At 33.8% G+C, this 17,754-nt stretch overlaps 1 protein-coding gene and 1 non-coding gene across 2 annotated transcripts in view; one reads left to right on the top strand and one right to left on the bottom strand.

The window, feature by feature from the left end:
* NAALADL2 (N-acetylated alpha-linked acidic dipeptidase like 2) overlaps nucleotides 1–17,754 on the top strand; it is a 978,063-nt gene that overhangs the window by 551,841 nt on the left and 408,468 nt on the right. The gene's annotated exons all lie outside the window — the stretch shown is intronic.
* Nucleotides 1,670–1,776, bottom strand: LOC111521436. Its single transcript, XR_002724951.1, has one exon. It is a non-coding gene; the product is annotated as a U6 spliceosomal RNA (small nuclear RNA).

The raw sequence follows: 17,754 nt of genomic DNA, 5'->3' as shown, positions 1-17,754 counted from the left end.
AGCCCAGTATCTGGCACATGGTAAATTCTCAATAAATACTGACAACACATTTATTATTATGTTGCATAATTTTGTTTAATACTATATCTCTAGTGTTTTTTATCTTTTAACAGCATGGTCTAAATATGTGTTTAAAGTATTTGTATTTTTTTCTCCATATCACGAAAATCTTGAAAGTTGGAGGAGACTCAGATAAAGCTCAGGTAGATTAAGAGGTATATTTATTTTCAGAGTTCAATAGTACATGTATTTAACAATTTAACTTGTGACCAACTTTCTTTTCCACCAGAGCCTAGCCCACTACCTGATACATGGTAAGAGATCAAACATATTTGTCATATTGATTTAACTTGACTTTATGAATTTCAACCAGTTGTGACTTTAGTTGAAAAGTCAGCATCTTCAAGTTAGGAACGATTAAGCCAGTCATTGAACAATTTCTGTTTCTCCTGATAAATGCTTCTCCCTCTGTCACCTGCAAGAATAGCTTCTTCTGAGAAGGAAGAAAAACCATGAAATTTGGTGTTTTCAAAATACTGGATGAATGGAGTTCACCTTTTTACCCTCCAATAGGGAGTTAGGGCAGACTTTCATTTTGGAAGTTTTATAGTAAATTCTTTTATTTTAAAGATATTGGCTTAATTCAATCACTTTCTATATACTGAATTTTACCTCATAATGCCATTTGTAGAACTTTAATTTAGCAAGCATTTCAGAGTCTGATTTCTTATTCTTAGTGGATTCATATAACATAGGTATTACATCTTGCTACAAAATGCCAAGATTTTTAATATGATCAATATTTGATAAGTAATATTCAATACATTTATTACTGAGAGATACATCACTAATCTTTTATTAACTTCTTTTCTTCTGGATAATACATCCACAGTATGAATTTTCACTGGGACCTACAGTTATTAGATCAGGTAGATTGAAGCACACCATAACCAAATGGATTTTTTTTTTTTTCCTTGCATTAAGTCCCAAAGCAGCTGTCATCATGAACTAGAGAAGCCAGAAATCTAGGTCTTAGGTTATACTTACTGACATGGTTTGGCTGTGTCCCCAAGCAAATCTCATCTTGAATTGTAGTTCCCGTAATCCCACGTGTTGTTGGAGGAACATGGTGGGAAGTAATTCAATCATGAGGATGGTTATGTCCATGCTGTTCTTGTGACAGTGAGTGAGTTCTCACAAGATCTGATGGTTTTATAAAGAGCTTCCCCCACCACTTTCACTCTGCACTTCTCCTTGCTGCTGCCATGTGAAGAAGGACATGTTTGCTTCCACTTCTGCCATTATTGTAAATTTCCTGAGGCTTCCCCAACCCTGCGGAACTGTGAGTCAATTAAATCTCTTTTCTTTATAAATTACCCAGTCTTGGATATGTCTTTATTAGCAGTGTGAGAATGGACTAATACACTTGCTTACTGAACTTGAGACCTATTTTACATTTAAAAAAATATATTATAATGCCTTGATACTTAATGGTATTTTCATATTATGGAGTCATTAACAGTGTGGGTGCTACTACATAGAAAAAACAACAGCAACAGCAGCCATCTGTCTATATTGTCCACTTGAGAATTTAGTTTCAACCTCCTGTTAATGAGATGCTTTTATTGTCACAATTTTTTTTAGTTTTTATTATTTTATACATTTTTTTAAAAATATGAAATGCTTCACAAATTTGCATGTCATCCTTGCACAGAGGCCATGCTAATCTTCTCTGTATCATTTCAATTTTAGTGTATGTGCTACCAAAGTGAGCAATTCCCACCATTTCTAAGCAGTTCTAAATTATTTTTTATTTATTTATTTTTTTTTTTGAGTACGCAGGGGAGTGAAGTGGGGCACAGGTATAACAGAGGGATTTGCCTACAATCCATAGCCAAACATGGAGGGCACAATAAGGTCACAGCTTCATGGGGTGAATGTTTATTTCTGAGTCCATCGAATTCCCTGAGGGACAGGAAGGCTGAGCAACAGTGACATCCAGTTATAATTATTTTACCTTGTTGAAAGCAGGTTCAGTGATCTGGGCAAGTCCCTTCTTATTCTCTAACAACAGCATTAAAACATGAAGCAAGTGTGATTTCTGGATAGAAAGATTCTCCTGAGAATTCTGTGGGTACATCATGTTTCATTTGTTGTAATATATGCACTTCAAGTTTCTGGGTCAAATGCACACATATCTTCATGTGGCTTATGTAAGTATCATGGAAAACAGTTTACAACTTACGTTTACAGTTTCACAGCCCTTGAGAGAAGTGATGCATTAATGTTCTGGTAAGATTACGGGTCTTTTTGCTTTATAGGGGAATTGGGTTAAGAGTTTCCCTAAACACCCAGGTTGTAATCCCTGCCATGTTATTAACAACACAGTAAAACCAGTTTATCATTTTAGTCTTATCTCTTCATTTACAAAATTGAAGTGTTGAATGGGATATTCTTTAAGGTGTTGTGCCCCCAAAACAAACAAAAAAACAAATGAACAAACAAAACTATTACTTTTCCTGTTAAATATTTCAGTGAGAAAGTTTTTGTTCAATTGGAGTGAAAGGAAGTGTGTAACCCATCATGCTTGTTTAGCAGTGACATCGACAGAGCCAAGGATGAGTTATTTGTGCATGCAAGTTAGATTTCCTGGTGATGGAACAAGAGAAAGACACTAATTAATTAGAAACACGGAAGGAAGTAAAAAGACAGCCCCAGACTTGACTCTCAGCAGGATTTGAAGCTGACATCCAGTGAACTTTCATTCTTAATCCTTGATGCTTCTGCTACTTTTGTTTTTTCCATCCTTTGCAAGCACGCATTGCCCCTGTCCTTTAAAGTCTTCTAATTCCCCTCCTCTGCTAATTCGTGTCCACGTGGCGAAAGCACTGTATGGTTCTCATTGTATTGTTTTCAAACTCTATTATCTGCTTTAGGGCTACGTTACTCTTTGAGAGACCACTAAAAACAATTATAAGGAAGTTTTTGCAGACATTTTTCTTAGGATATCTTTTCAGAAAAGGAACTGTTGAGATGAACTACTGTATATGACACTTAAAGGTATTGATAAATATTGTCAAACTAGCCTCCAGGAAGATTATACCCCTGGAGGAGAGAGTGCCTGTTTCCTGGAATTACACTGTTGTTTTATTTTAAACATTTCCAAAGGGGTTTCACTTTAATTTACATTTATTTGATGACTAGCAAATAGAACATTTAAGTTGATTAGTCATTTTATTTCTTGTTGTATGAATACACTATTTATGTTACAGGATGGGGTCCCAATCCAGACCCCAAGAGAGGGTTCTTGGATATTGCGCAAGAAAAAATTAAGGGTGAGTCAACAGTGTAAAGCAAAAGCAAGTTTGTTAAGAAAGTAAAGTTCTGAAAGAACAATTACTCCATAAACAGAGTAGGGCATTCTTGAAAGTAAGAGGAGTAATGTGTTCACCCTAGGTACAAAACCTTTTTTTTTTTTTAACCTAGGTAAAAAAAAAGAAAAAATAGAGTACTTTTTTTTTTAACCTAGGTACTTCCTTTTACCTAGGTTAGAAAGAAAAAGATCATGAGGAAATATGCTCTGCTACAAGGGTTTGTGATAAAGGATTAATTTTCTTAATTACTATATTTTGCAAGAATCAATATTACTGACTTTAAAGCAAAATTAGGAATGCCTTTGTTCTCAGGTTATTGGGATATCAGGACACTCCCAAGTCTGGGTCTGTTTAGTAAACATCATCCCTCTGTTCCCTTAACTGTAAGCGTGTAAAGGCTGGGAATAGTTAACTTTCTGGGAATGCAGCCTAGGAAGTCCCAGCCTCATTGTCCTAGCTTGCACTCAAGATGGAGTCGCTCTGGTTCCAAAACCTGACATATCTCCCCAACTCCTTTACAAGAGGACCCTTAATCCTAAAGGTATAGTCAGTTCCATGGTCGCCAGAGAGATGTTACAGGAAAGGATCCAGATCAAGACCCCAAAGAGGGCTTTTGGATCTCATGCAAGAAATGATTCAGGGCGAGTCCATAGACTAAAGTGAAAGCCAGTTTATTAGGAAAGTAAAGGAATAAAAGAATAGCTACTCCATAGACAGAGCAGCCCTGTGGGCTGCTGGTTGACCATTTTTATGGTTATTTCTTGACAACATGCTAAACAAGGTGTGGATTATTCATGCCTCCCTTTGTAGACCATATAGGGTAACTTCCTGATGTTGCCATAGCATTTGTAAACTGTCCTGGTGAGGTCACTGTCATCACCACTTTGGTTTTGGTGGGTTTTGGCCGGCTTCTTTACTGCAACCTGTTTTGTCAGCAAGGTCTTTATGACCTGTATCTTGTGCCGACCTCCTCTCTCACCCTGTGACTTAGAATGTTTTAGAAATTCTAAGTCTGGGAATGCAGCCCAGTAGGTCTCAGCCTTATTTTACCCAGCTCCTGTTCAAGATGCAGTTGCTCCAGTTCAAACGCCTCTGACATTTATGTCTTGCTCACTTTCCTTTTGGTGTATCTGTTCATTTTCCTATTTAATCCAGCTCTTTATGGTAATGCTATAGCATAGATTCCAACATTTTATGTAATGAATCTCTAAAGTGAAGTTATTAATTGATATGTTCCAGATATCAAACATGTTGGGAGCAAAGTTGATTTTTATTTTGAAAGATAAGAAGGATGATTATTTTTGTAGTTTTGAACAAATGAAATACACCTCATTCTCTATATGAAAAGGGACTGAAGTGAGCAGTCAATAACTATTTGAAAGAGGGATACATATGTGAGTTTAGAAAAGAGAAAAAAATCAATCTGCATTATTCCCACAATATTCTTGGGCTATATTTCATCCTGGGATAATTCGTCCTGTTTCTCCTAAGTCACAGAGACAGTGATTTTTAAGGTATTACTGTCAATCATTCCTAGGTAACAAGCACAGAATCAAGGGCTTCATCAGTACTGGCCTTGTGATCTCTTTTATGTTGCAGAAACTCCTGTGTAAATCTCACAGGAAAAGTGAACATTTTTAGCTTCCTCTAGAACCAGGACCATGTTTGTCTGTGTCCTTCTTTAAGGCCATTTCTTAATCTCTACTTAAAAGTGAAAGATAAATAGGAATAAAATAAGCTACATATTACAAGATCCATAAGAAGAGAGAAAACAATAAAAATAAGCATCTACATTGAAAGCATTGAGTCAAGGAAAATGAACTACAACACAAGATTAAGGTAAATTTGCCAGCTGGATTATTTATAACCCAAAATAATAAAACAAACCTAGGATGTAAAGCTTAAAGTTCAATTCTTAAAATATGTTTAAAGAAAGGGTTGCAGAATATATATTTTATATTATACAATCAACCTTATGGTCTGGGTCAGTTACTAATGCCACTCTTTCCTACTCTATGATAAATGTCATTCATCAATCCAGCATTATTTTCAACTAGGACTAGACAAAGCCTTAGAATGTTTCTCAACAGAACTCTCTAAGCAGCTATTATCCATCAAGAAGGTGGTATTTGAATTAACACCTATTACCATTTCAATGCTTGACTCATCTGCTAAAGGTAGGTACAGTTTTATTAATTTAAAGATAGGAAAGCCAATCAGCTTTTATTCAGCAAGTTAATTCTTTCTCTAAAGTTAGCAGCTTTCTAGCAAAGGTTTCTTTCTCAGCTCTTGAATATTCTTTAAGCCAGAGCTTTCCAACTGGAATACAAACCAATAGGTCAAAACAAGTACAGGTACATAGAAGTTATTGATTCCTCAACCTTGAGAAGGCCAGGTGGGGTTGAAGATACCAGAAATCCTGGGCTATTACTTACAGCCGTAAACAGCCACATCTGTGTACTCCAGTGTGCAAATATTTTTGTTTTCTATACATATTCTGAAAAAGATGGAAAGTTTTGCTTTGAATTATGGAACAAACAATCCTGCCCTAGTCAGAGACATTTATTAGTATATGAGTGGTTTCTTTTAACTCTTACTCAAAATGTTAGAATTTGTCAAAATCATCACAATTAAAAAAGTCAAAGGATTTATATTTTGAATGGAATGTGTGTATATTTATGTATGTACAATCATGTGTCACTTAAAGTCCGCGATATGTTCTGAGGTGATCCTTAGCTAATGTAGTCATCGTGTAAATATCAGAGAGTGTGCTTACACAAACCCAGATTATATAGCCTAACACATCCCAAGGCTATAGGTATAGCCTATTGCTCCTAGGCTACTAACCTGTGCCTGTAAGACATGTTACTGTACTGAACATTATAACACAATGGGAAGTATTTGTGTGTCTAAACAGCTAAACACAGAAAATGTGCAACAAAAATACAGCATCATAATCTTATGAGACTACCATCATACATGTGGTTTGCCATTGACAAAAACATTTCTATGCAGTGCATGACTGTATTTATTGTATGTATACATATTTCTCAGTCTGAGACACAACTAATTTTACCTGGAGTGAAATACATCGTTGTGTGCTGCACTTTCCTAGGGCACGGCTATTTTTTGGTGAAGCTCCTTCCATTTAAGCATAAAAGTCCAGTAGACGATCATGAGTATTTAAGGAGCATTATTTGATAACATAGGTTATTTTGGTGGCTGGAGATGTTAAACCCTAGTTGAGATTAACTTCATGGAGTGACTTCCTAAGGCACTTATATCTTCTCTTTCTCATTCAAATCTGTCTAACTTTCATCTCTCTAGACACTTATAATCATGGTACTAGAATGATATGAATTAATAGGTTGATGGAAAATATTTCTTAATAAATTTAAATTTTCTAGGTACAATTTATTTTTAATGGCCAGGTATGTGTATTATGGGGCACCGAATGGGAACCAGTTTGGAAACCAAACCAATTGTAATTTACACATTCAGTACAAACAAAACTACAAAGTCAATAAAAAGTAAATTGACACTTAATTTAATGTGACAGATGATTACGTTTAGTAGAAAGCAATCACACTTAACATCACAAATATGAGCTGATTACTCCAGAGCAATTCTTTGGGCCAAGCAGACTGATGCTTCTTCTTGCCTCATAACTGGGTCTCCTTCAACCCTTTCTAAAATTGCTTTTAGAGTGATCATTGCAAATGATTCAGTTCTTCGAATGACACCCTACTGCTTACTATAATACACAAATAAAAGTTGGTGAACAGAATCCTTTTTATCTGAGTCTTGGTTACCTCCAGCCTCATCTATTTTTAACGTAATCTATAATTACATAAACAGGTCTATATAATTTGTACCAGCTATACTATACTAAGTATTTGCAGTCTCCATAGATGTCATCCTGTTTCTTTTCAGAGCCTTTCCAACATGCCATTCCCACTATCTTTGAAATTTATACTAGCTAATGGTCATTCCTTCAGAACTGGGTTTTAGTATCTTCTGGTAAACCTTTTGTAATACACTCCCTTCCCTCCTCTAGCTCTGAATAAATTGGCTCCTTCTCTGTGCCCACCACAACAGCCTGTGCATTCCTTCTTTGACCAGACTTAACACTATGCTGTAAATGATCTATTGACTCTACTTGCCGGTGAGCTCCCTGAGAGAAGGCTGAGGTCATATTCACACCTCTTGCATTTTTAAATTCTATTTTGACACTTTTACATTCTTCATAAATATTTTTGAAATGAACAAAACGAATGAACTCACACTTCTGGAGTTACCGTGCTGCTAGTTTCTGGTTTGAGCTTTATTTTCTGTTTGTTTTATTTTGTTTGGGAATGTGTGTGTATCCTCAGAATGCTGAATGCAAGAAGGATAAGCAGAGGTTTGGTGTGAGTGACTTCCCTCAGAGGTCTTCCTGTGAGGTATTTTTCACCTTCCTTTTCTTTTTTGCTTTGTTTCCATTCTTATTTTTGTCTATTCCCCAGCTCTCCCTCCTGTCTGAATACTTTATTAGACCTTTTACAAGTTCAGAGTCTCTCTCTCTTTTTTTTTTTTTTTTTTTTTTTTTTTTTTTTTTTTTTTTTTTTTTTTGTTTTTTTTTTTTTTTTTTTTTTTTTTTTTTTTTTTTTTTTTTTTTTTTAAGCTGTGCAGTAGAAGTATACAGAAGTGAATTGTCCCTTGGAACTAGATAAACCATTTGTTTTGTAGAAGTCTAAGAGATGCTTTTATTTGGTTGCTACAATATGTCAGATCAGTATGGTGTGGGTTTTCATTTAGGCCTTTGAATGGGTACCAGGTGGATATGCCAACATAAAACCAAATAACAACATTAAAGCCTTGGTACTAAAATAGATAGCTCAGGAAAGGAATATTATGTACTTTTTCTCTGTTTTCCACCCACTTTATTTTACTAGTCAATAGGCATTGTCTAAAATTCTAGAGAGTCATTCATATAGTTAAAAGGAAAATAATGACAAATTTGAGTTATTTTGACAATAATAAAATAAGAAATTCTACTCAAATCATGAATGATGATAGATATATTTGTTTTTGCCTTAGCTTTCATTAAGTTTGGTAGAGAAGAATAATTTTTAAGGAACTCATTAGATATCACTGACGTGCTTAACAAAAATTGGCTGCCGCAAAGATTTGTTTGTGCACAATTTCTAAACTCACACAGCATTAGAACTGAACCAGCACTGGAAGACATCCTGTGAGTTCATTAATATTTACACTTTATGTATTTGTTTATGCAACAAATATTTATAAAGTGTTAAACATGTGCACAGCTTTCTTCCATGTCTTGGGAATAGTAGTATGAGAGACGAGCCTATAGTTTTACAAAATACAGGCTCCCTCCACCTTGTTTGTAACACTTCTGTATAGCCATGCATTTTATTATACGTACTCAAAACATTTGAGGGATGTAGATGACATAAATTAAAACATCTTGGTTTCTGAGCCCCAAGCTAAATTATATAAAGCCATAATTTCTCACAGTTACCTGTGATCCACTTTCTGGCAATATCTGAAGTAGCACAATGTAGTGGAAACAGCAAATACTTGCTTTGGAGCCAAAAAGCCTGGATTCTGATCATCATCAGTTCTGCCGGAAACTCATTGTGCAATCCTAGATAAATAGCATGACCTCCCAGGTCTGTAGGAAATAACATTAGATTTTCTCTAAATGTGCTTCTATCTATGATTTTCTGCATACAGAATATAATAATTTGCTAACAAAGGCTCCCCATAATCACTGAATAACTGGTACCCATCTCTATTCCTGAACTTCTAATAGCCACAACTTATGAAGGAAGATCAGTTGCAAAAGCTATGTGAGTCTAAGCATCCTCTAAACAACAGCACACATATCCAAAGCAATGGAATGTAGAGAGTCAGAGAAGGCATATGTTGACTAATGTTACACAAGATCCACTAGTAACTAACTGTATATGTAACACAATAACTAGATTTGAATTCTTACTAAGTCGCATGAAACCTTTAATATGGAAATACTAGCAGTAGCTATGACACGTTAGAAAAATGTAAAGTCATTTTCCCCTGCTTTTGTAAACTTCTGAGAATAGCTATGGTTACAGTTCTAAATGGAATTTCATTAAAGCTACATCTGAACCATGTACAAGTTCACCTCATATATCAAGGACCATCAGCACTTTACTACTATCCATGTGGTGGGATAAATTACTCTGGCAACACACATTTCTGGGAACATCATATTTACTGAGGCTAGCAATTAATCACTTAAAATTGTATTTGAATGAAATGTGTTTCCAGGAAAATATTTTAATTTTATTATCTTTTTTATAATTTCACTAGGCAAATTAGATGACTTGAAATAGAAAATGGATTTCAACAAAAAGTAATTCCTTGATAGTACAATCTATACAATCACCTAAATCCAACTTTATCCTGTGGGGCTTAGTTTATTGTAACTCATGAATATATAGATTTTGATTCATTTTAAGCTGCACATGTCTACATTAACAATAGAAGTAGTGTTCTTCAAGATTTAAAATGCAATTTTAAACATCTTTTAAACATAAAGTTAACTTGAAGATTTTGCTTTGATAATTACCTGCATTTTATTTATAATTTTGTTCCTCTAAGTTATTTTTATAAGACCATCTTATCATTCAACATAATAAATAATTATTGTGGTGTTATTCAAGTAGATACATGATTCTAAATAGCCAAAGAAAGTGCCATGCATACTTTAGTAAGCTCATTTTGAGGAGGATAGGTAACGATAAGTTAACTCTTTTGAACATTAGTAAATATGCACAAACTTTTAATGTTACTGAGGTGAATTTAAGGTTTATGTACGATAACTTTTTTTCAAATAATGAAACTTTTCCATAAATTATTAACATTATTTGAAAAGTTTTCAGACTTTCTTTTGATAATTTCTTATGCATAATTAAATGTGTTAATATTTTCTTTCTGATATATTTTCTTTCTAATATATTTTGTACACATTAAAATTTATTAATCCTGGTGCCTTAGTAATTTCTTTACATATTTGCTGGAGAAATAACAATAAACAATGATAAGAACCTCTCTTGAACACCTTCTGTGTTCCTGGCTGTCAGGCCTTGTGTTACATTTTTTGTGAGCATTGTCTCATTAAATCTGCCAATAATCTTATAAGGTTAAGTACTATGCTATGATTAACTTCATTTTAATATTTTGTTAGTGATTTTACATATGAATACTGTGGTAAAAAATATTTCATATTTTATTCTTGATTCTAGAGATTACTTGCACATTTCTTTTTTTATTCATATTTATTTATGTATTGAGCAGCAGCTAAGGCCCAGGCAGTGCTAGAAGTGCTGGGAATATAGTAAGTGCTGATGATTTGGTAATGAATAGGACAGACAAGATGCTTACCTTCATCGAGTTTATATCCGGTGTTGCAGTACAGACACTAACACTGAAACAAATAATATCATAATTTCCGGTCATGATTACTACTAAGAAGAAAGTAAACCAAGGTAATAGCTGCAAAATGACAATGGAGTGAACGAGAAAGACGGTGATGTGAAATTAGGTCAGAGAGTTGGGCAGGAAGCAAATTATTCAGCAATTTGTAATTTTTAGCTTTAAATTTTGGATTTAAATTGTTAAAGACAATTATCCAAACTTGGCTTTAAATACAGCTACGTAACCATTAGGTAGAGTATCCTTATTTGAGTACTGTCACTCCTGACTAAGGCACAACATTTTTACAACTCTGTGAAGTTAGAGATTAATTTAGGGAAAACTGATAATGTGAAATGATTTTTCCTTCTATCCAGTAAAAAGGTGGGACTGCCTAAGTGGCTGCTTAAATAACTTTAGTCTTGCAGTAGATTTGAATAGGGTAAAATTTCTTATTACTATTTGTTTCAGCAAAGTATATCAGTGTTAATATTAATATCATTATTATAAATGTCTTTATTACCCTTTTTGAAAATGATCTGATTCTACCTCTTGAACACTTATTACATAAATCGTGGGACTGTACTCCGTTTTCTATCCTGTATATATACCATCAAACTTTTCCTTGTGTTGGCATCTTTGTCATTTGTTTTTGAAGTTTATTTCCTACTGCCTTTTGAGACTATTTTCCACTCATTATCCCACCCACTTCCTTCACATTTTGTGCATTATTTTTTTTTTCATTCTTTTGTTATGACTTCCTGGTTCGGTTTTCTTCAAATAAAAATCATGGATTTTTGCATTTTATTAAAAATGTCGGCCAGGCGCGGTGGCTCATGCCTGTAATTCCAGCACTTTGGGAGGCTGAGGTGGGCGGATCATTAGAGGTCAGGAGTTCGAGACCAGCCTAACCAGCACGGTGAAACCCCGTCTCTACTGAAAATAGAAAAAAACTTAGCCAGGCGTAGTGGCATGCACCTGTAATCCCAGCTACTTGTGAGGCTGAGGCAGGAGAATCACTTGAACCCTGGGGGCAGGGGTTGCAGTGAGCCGAGTGCAGTGAGCCACTGCACTCTAGCCTGGGAGACAGAGCGAGACTCCATCTAAAAAAAAAAAAAAAAGTGTCAACTAGTTATCTGAAATTTTCTTCTGATTTCTATGATAAATCATTTTTCTCTTATTTGCTAATTCTGAAACCAAGCTATATTATATGGTTGATAGGTGATTAATGCCCAGTTGACATCCACATTCTTAGCATATATCAGACATTCATAGAGTGTGGCTGGGTTCATTTTAAAGAAGGATCTGCTTATATTCCATGTACTTAGTTTTAACATAATCTGATCTCAAGGAAAGTAAAGCACTCTATATGTTTTATATATACTTCTACATTACAAACCTCAATATGTATTACCTTCATGATGTTTCCCTACTACTACCCAGGGAAAAATAAATTTCTATAATGCATGTGATTTACCCTTCCTTTCATTCACTCATTTTCTAGGAAATATTTTCTGCAAATAAATATAGGAAAAGAGATACTTGACAATAGAGGTAGAAAGTGAGAAAGGCACTCCACTGGCTTCAAACTGCAGTAGTCAAAGACATGCAATTGAGGAATGGTTTCTGGATGCCAAAGATTATATTTCTAAATCAGAATGCATGAAACTGGGTAAATCAGTTTGTTTTATTTTCTGCCAATAAGCTACAGTGAACCTCTAATTGATTTCAAGATTAAGTTCCGTCAGTCTTGTCATTACAGCTTAGTAACAGGTTGTCTAACCTAGTTTTTAGTACTATAATGGGAATCTTAAAAAGGTATATTAGAAACTTCTTATTATAAGATTATACTTTTGTAATGGTCTGCCAATAGGTTTAATTTACTTGGTGGTGATTTGGTCATTGAACATTATTTTAATAAAATCTAATTTGTAGCTTTTTCTCACAAAGACAAATACTTTATGGTTTCATTTTGGAATCTTAAAAAGTTTATCTCATAGAAACACAGTAAAAAGTGGTTAGCAGAAACAGTGGAAAGGGGAAGGAATGAGAAGAGGGAACATGTTGATCAAAGAGAACAAAATTGTATTTATAGGAGAGAACTCAGTTTTGGTGATCTATTGCTCTGCATGATGACTACAGTTAATAGCAATGCATTGTATGTTTCAAAATTTTACAAATAGATTTTTAATGTTCTCACTACACAAAAAAGTTAGTGAGGTGATGAATATGTTAATTAGCTTGATTTAAGTCTTCTACAATGCACAACAAAAATCAAAACATTATTTTGTAGCCCATAAATATACACAATTATTATTAGTGTATTAAAAAGAAATTAAAATTTTAAACAGATATATAAAAACTAATAAACATTTAATATCTCATAACCAGGATAGCATTCTTACTGCTTTGGAATGATCATTTTCTTTGACACTTGCCTTTGAAATAATAAAGAATCCAGTTTACACTTGAAACACCTGATAAAATTTCAAAAGAATAAAGAAACTGAGATTGTATATAATGTTTCAGAATGAAGACTGCAATGATGTGTTTTGAATCATCATGAAGACTGCGTTATGGTAAAATAGATTGGTCTGGTTTATTTTGAGGGGCATAAAAATGTTATCATCTCTTTAATGACCTTGTATTGTCATTATCAAAATCCTAAAATGTGCTTCTATTCTATTTTTTTCTCTTATTTGAATGAATTACTGTTAAAGGACATTTTGTATTGGCAGTAAATACTCACATGATGGAATAGGTAGTCAAATAGATGAAAAAGTTGAGAAAATTGAGGTGAATGGATTCCTCAGTTTTTAATAGAATCTTAGTAGACTTATTCATAAACTACAACTAAGCTTTATTCATTTTCTTGGGTTTTATCTACAGTTATTTACACTATACCCACGTATCTTTGTCCAACTAAACTTAATTTTCCATCTAGTTTATATTACATTTCCTACTTCAAAATGTATATAGCCACTATTCTATTTTCTCAAATGACTTCGTTACACATGGATATTTTTTTTTTCAATGTGAACTCTAGGTTGTTTCCTTTTCTATGTATTCTGACTATCAACCTTATATGTTCTATTTTAAAAGCATAATTTTATTAAACCATAAACTCTATAGTTGTGGAGACATGGAGAAATTTCTAAAAGTCATTAGAGATTCTCTTTTTTACTTGTTACTCAAAAAAAAAAAAAAAGAAAGAAAATAAATATGTTAATTGAGCTAAGTGCCTACCTACTTCTTGAGAAAGTTGTCTAGGATGTCATTGATTTGTGATTGTGTTCCGTTTTTACTTCAAAAACTATGTAGTCATCATTTTGAGTAATATGCATCAATAACTTATGATACGTGAATCTTACCCAGAGATTGTTGATTCACCTTGCCTATGAAAATTCTATATGTATGTTAAATTTAATTTCAGGTAGACCTTATTATAAATTACTTGAAATAATACATATAATTATAAGATTACAAGAAATCTAGGTGTAATTTATTTTATTTAAACAAGCAGAAGGAGAACATTTTTTTTCCAATCTCCCTCCCAAGAGTCTACCAAGTTGTTATAGATGACTTGTAAATTCATTAATTTAGGTAGTTCAACATTTTTCAGTTATTAAAGTAAATATGTATAGCATGTTAACTATTTTACCTTCAGAGCAATTTTTTCTTGTTTTAGACATATTTAATGATGTATAAACTTACAGAAAGAACATTGAGATAATCAGATTATGCATTTGTTAATATAACTTTTATCAAGAAAGTGCAAAATATTAGAGTAAAATCACAAAGTGCAAAGTTTTAAAAGTAAAATTAATCATTCAAAGGGAAGAATCAGGGGATATTGCTGAAATGTGGATGGTTAATGAAGTTAAAGAAGCCGATATTATTTAAAAGTAGAAAGACAAGTAACTGAAGAACTAAACATAATTGTATAAGGATTAAGCTTTGGAAAGAGATAGGAAAGAATAGCCTAAAGTAAAATCTCATTTTGTATATCAGGAAATAAATTCATATTATCTAAATAATTCATCAATCTAGAAATAGTGCTATAAAAGTAATTACTAAAAGCACTAAATATGGACATATTTAAAGATAGTGCCTTTGGGAAATGGGCTTGGGATCCAAGAGGAAGAACTTGTAGATTACTTTTCATCATAAGCTCAACTGTATTCTTCTTTTGAAACCATGTACATACACTATTAAAATAGGAACATTTCTTAAAAGTTGATTATCTTTTGAAATTATCTCTTAAGTTTCATTTAAAAGATTCCAGATGGCTGAGGTGTAACCCACAGAGAAGCTCTGTGTGAACACTAATTGATGTAGAACCAAGAACTCCAAAGAAAAATTCAGAAAACAACAGATCTTCCGCTACACTCACCTACTGATTTATTCCACAGATGTCTATGGAGGACTTACTCATGCCAGGCATTCTGTTAAAGCACTGGGAAATGTGAGCAAAAATACCCAACATTCTTGCTCTTATAGAGCTTCCAGTGTAGAGGAAAAAAATGACCAGCTAAATAATTTCACAAATATGTTGATTTTTAACATATTTACATGATATAGTAAGCACAAATAGCTGGTAGCTCCAACGTAGGCTTTTATGAGGGAGTCAAAGTCAGGGAGGACTCTCCTGAGAGAGGAATACACAATTATCAGAGACATAAGTAGGCCTTAGCTTAAAGAAACCGGCAGATGGTTCAGATTTACAGTGAGCAGCATAGATTACGATGCTGTGAACAGAACCAACGTGAAAAAGTAGACAGACACCCTCCTTGTTGCAAAGAGTAAAGGAGAGCAGGATGTAAGATAGAACTGAGAGTGAAGGTAGTGGGACAGACATCACAGGCCATGCTTAGGATTCTGGTCTTTAATAGTGCAATAAGAAGCCATTGAAATGTTATAGAGATCATATTTATGTTTCATAAAGTTCTTTTGGATGTGGTGTTATAGGTCCATTAGACAGGCAAAAGAAGAGATCTAGTGAGGGCAATGAAAGAGTGTGTCAATAAGCCCTGGATGGGAGTGATTATTGTCTTAGAATAGAGAGGTAGTAGTAAAGATTTAAACCATGTGAATGGAATCAACAGATAAATATCAGGAAGGGGCAGCAGCGTTCTCTATTAAATTGTACGGAGGAGGTGGCCTTTAATTTCTCAGTTTCTGTATACAAAAATAAGTGAATTGAAAGAACATTGCATTAAGAGGAACTGCAGGAAGTAGAGCGGCTTTGAATTATGCTCTTAATTTACTTAGTTTGGACAGACAGTGCAATACTTGCAAAAATTCAGGAAGAGGGATTAAGTATAATGTATGTTAGAAATACTGGTCTGATTTTCAGAGAAGAGTGAGGACTGGTGGTAAAAATTTGAGTCAACCCTATGGATGTTCAAATTGAAGGCCTGGGTGTGCAGGAGTTGTCATGGGGGAAAAATGAAGTAAAATATAATGAGGGCTTAAGACATGGAATTGGGAGACCTCCAACTTGTAATAAAATTGTTTAAGGGAGGAGCTGAATAAGCAAACAGGAAGGAGAAATGCTTGTAATCCTAGAGAACGATTCATGTGAAGAAATTTCATTTTGTAACAAAGAAAAGGGGTGGGTGAAGGGGGCAGAATATGACTGTGTCCATTCGAAATCCAGTCAGTCACAAGCTAAGATGTCCAAAATCAGAAACAAAAGTATTTTAATTTTCTTTGGTAATGAACTGTTTTAAAAACAATTATGTTGTATCACTGACTAATTGGTCAATGTTTGTGTTCAACAATGCGAGATCAACTCATCAGAGCCACTGGAAGCTTAACTGTGCATTGGCTCTGTTGCTTGCAAAATGCCAGAGCTTAGTCTACAAGTTCCAAGCAGAGGACAGGCTAGAGTCAAATTATGAGATCATATAGCTAGAAATCCTAAAAGACTAGGTAAATTCTGTAAACCCTGATTGAAGATAGCTGGCTGTTTCTAAATGCCCAAGGCTCTGCCCAAATGGAGAATTTCTGTCTGAGTCAGAATCCTGATTCTGGTAGCAGTCACGTGACAGTCTGAATTCAACATTGTTCTTGTATTTGAATTATAATCAACATATTTTTATTCTAAGTTGATGTCTCAACAAGTATTGGAACACCCGTTATCAGTTCTTACAGTCTCTTCCCCCATTTTTTATGCTAAGGATGACACAAAAGATATTTAGATTATGTACGTGCACGTGCACATGTATAGTTCGTGTGTGTTCATATAATTTTGTTGTGTTGGAATTTACAGCACTCTAAATAAGCAAGCAATTAATGGATAAATGGATGTTTGGGTTTTTACAAAAATTGAATTTTACTGTAAAAATGTAAAAATATTTTCAGTGCATGTTATAGGATGCAGGAGGGAAAAAATTAGAATTTGGATAGCTATGCACTAACGAACAATTCAGTTAAGCTGAGTTGTACTCTTGACTGTTATCATTAGGATGGGGGTTATCTCCTAGATATTATTCTTTCCAAGAAATAAGCTGTTTGTACATATCTCGTTGCCTGGCATTATCATTATGAAACATCAAAACACAAAAGAAAAAAATACCCAGATGGTGCTGTGAACATTCTCATGAATAAATCAGTTCCTTCACTACATAAGGCTCAAATGAGTCTTATCTCAAAATAAATAAGTAAACAAATAAAATAAAATAGAAAGAGGAAAAAATTCTAAATTAATTCTTGAAAAACATATGCATTTTTCTGTATCTTGTGTTAGATTTTAATAAACATCAGCCATTCCTGAAATTATCCACCTGATAATTTCAAGTATTGGGACATTTTGGGTCAGACTAACTTCTGGTATACTAAAGAATCAGATACTTTATTTATTTAATTTATTATTATTATTATTATTATTATTATTATTATTATTATTATTATTATT

Source organism: Piliocolobus tephrosceles, chromosome 2, assembly GCF_002776525.5.
Source record: "Piliocolobus tephrosceles isolate RC106 chromosome 2, ASM277652v3, whole genome shotgun sequence".
Taxonomy (NCBI): Eukaryota; Metazoa; Chordata; class Mammalia; order Primates; family Cercopithecidae; genus Piliocolobus; species Piliocolobus tephrosceles.
This window is presented reverse-complemented; position numbering and strand designations above follow the sequence as displayed.